The following is a 2,500-nucleotide window of genomic DNA, read 5'->3' on the forward strand; positions in this document are numbered from 1 at the left end:
AGGAGTTGTGGACAAGTTTCATATTAAGCTCAGTTTCTGTTGCAGTTGACATGGTAAATTCATTGGCTGTACTTGCATTTAGGTAATTACTAGCGGGGGCATCGGGTTCCTCTGAAACATTTAGAATACTGAAGACCAACTCATTCACATGCAATAAATTATTGCAAGGTTTGTAAGAATCTCATCATGAATATATTTCTTGCCACAAACCAGTCAATTAATGTCTCATATTTGTTTCAAATGTTCTCGATCGCAAAAATTAGTCATGGGAACTATTTTATCACTAGTAAATTGCAAAAAAAATGTTGCTTGCATATAAGTTGGTTTACAGTAAATTTTCAGCCATATTCCAGAGTTTTGTACATCTATTGAAACATTGGTACATCTTGCCAAAAGTATCAACTAATACCTTGTTCATCTGTAATGTCTGGCAATATTCACATTGAATGCCATCCATTTTATATTTTCTGTACCTTGTGCAATATTTACAATAAAACATTGTTAATCAACCTCTCGGTTTTTTTATCCAGACAGGAAATGATGGGCCATGGGCAATTCCGTAAATGTTAACAAACTGCAATGTATTTAGATTGTGGGAAAACTGACAGATTAAGCAAGTCCTCATGGCAGGTAACATTGCAGGAGTGGTGATTTCACACTCGGTGCTATTAAGGAGCTAAGTGAATATGAGCGAGATAACCAGATAAAACACACATTTGGGTCATGAGTTCCTAAAGAGGAATAATGCATCGTCATAATGGCTGACTTCCTTTGAAACGCAGAAAAATGTCATATATATATTATACATTTGTTACAATGTTCAGTGAAAATTTGGTATTTCGTGTTTGTTTTTGGCTCACCTGAGCTATAACCGCAAGTGAGCTTTTCTGATCAGCCATTGTTCATTTGCCATCCATCTGTAAATGTTCACATTGTGAAGCTACTTGGCCCATTTCAACCTACTTGGGCACAGTCCACCCTTGGGTGAAGAGTACTTCACACTGAATGCACATTGAAGTTTGTTCAAATCATTGCCCCTTACCAGCAGGGCCATGATTAGTCATTACTATGCAAGCATCTTTGGGTAGTTGAGATGCAATGTTTGTTGAAATCATAATCCCCAAGGGTACCCGGTAGGTTGTTGCCACAATACGAGTTCAAAGGTTTACATGAGGGAAATTTTGAAAAATCTGCAAGCATTCTATGGTAGTGGGGAAATCTGTCAGGGGTAGGTTATTTGGAGCCTCAATACAGGTTCAAAGTTTTAAATGGGAATACATGTAATCTTTGAAAATATTTTCAAGAACCATGGTTGTGATTAGTCATATCAACATGCAAGCATTCTAATGTAGTGCATGCATATTCATATTTGACTAAGGTGGGGCTTAAATTTGAATTCAAAGTTTTACATGAGAACAAAGAAATTTAAGGAGATGGTGTATACCTCATTTTGGTGATTTTTTCCTCACCCCAAATTATCCTATTAATTTCTCATATTATAAAAAAGGATAAATGACATCTTTATCAACTTTGAAATGCTTGCATGCTCATCAAAAGGAGCCAACTTGTACATCAGATTGAATTTTTATCCAGGAAGCAAAAATTTAGGGGAGGTAATTTGAAGATTATAATTGTTTTAATCTCTGAAATAAATGTAGATAAATGCATCAAATTGTTACTATTTACAGAAAATGACTTCTATGAGTCATTTAGATTCATTTTAATTTTAAATTCAACAAAATCACCTAAACTATCCCTTTAAAAAAATACTATCAAACGCAACAGAGCCACACTAAATCATATTACAGTAAAAAAAAGTTACAGTGAACATGCTGATCAGGAATTCATGCTTACAGCAAAGTGATTTTCATTTCCAGTAGTTTTAAAACATGTCATGAATTTCTTGAATATTGTGTGTCCTCAGCACTTTGCTATAAGCAGGAAAAATTTACTATAATATCCAAACAGTCTCAATTTTTTAATTCTATGAATTCAAGGATGTTGGGTTGTTGTTTTTTTTGGTGACTGTTCATTGAGAGTTTTTGCATGTATTTCAGCATTATGAGAATAAGAGTAATATTATTTTGCGAGGGGTGGTTCTAGACAAATTATGCGATAATAAATTCCTCATGAATATTTAGGAATCTATATAGTATAAGGAAAAATTCTTTATAACATCTTCTCTAGAACAGCAAGGTAATGTTAGTCGTATTGGTAAATTCTCAGGTTTTTTAAACTCGAGTTCATTTAAGTCATAACCGCATGGGGCTAGGGTGGGTTCATAATACGAGGGTCAAACTTTTTTTATACGCCCGTCGAAGACGGGACGTATTATGGTATGGCGTCGGCTGTCTGTCTGTCCGGACCTTGTGGGCAGGATACAGACTGAACCATAAGCCTAGGACTTTACAACTTGGTACATTTGATCACCATGATGAGAGGAAGATGCCTATTGTTTTTCAAGGTCAAAGGTCAAGGTCGTAGTATAACTTTTTAGGAA

The sequence above is a fragment of the Ostrea edulis genome, chromosome 4, assembly GCF_947568905.1.
Source record: "Ostrea edulis chromosome 4, xbOstEdul1.1, whole genome shotgun sequence".
NCBI lineage: Eukaryota > Metazoa > Mollusca > Bivalvia > Ostreida > Ostreidae > Ostrea > Ostrea edulis.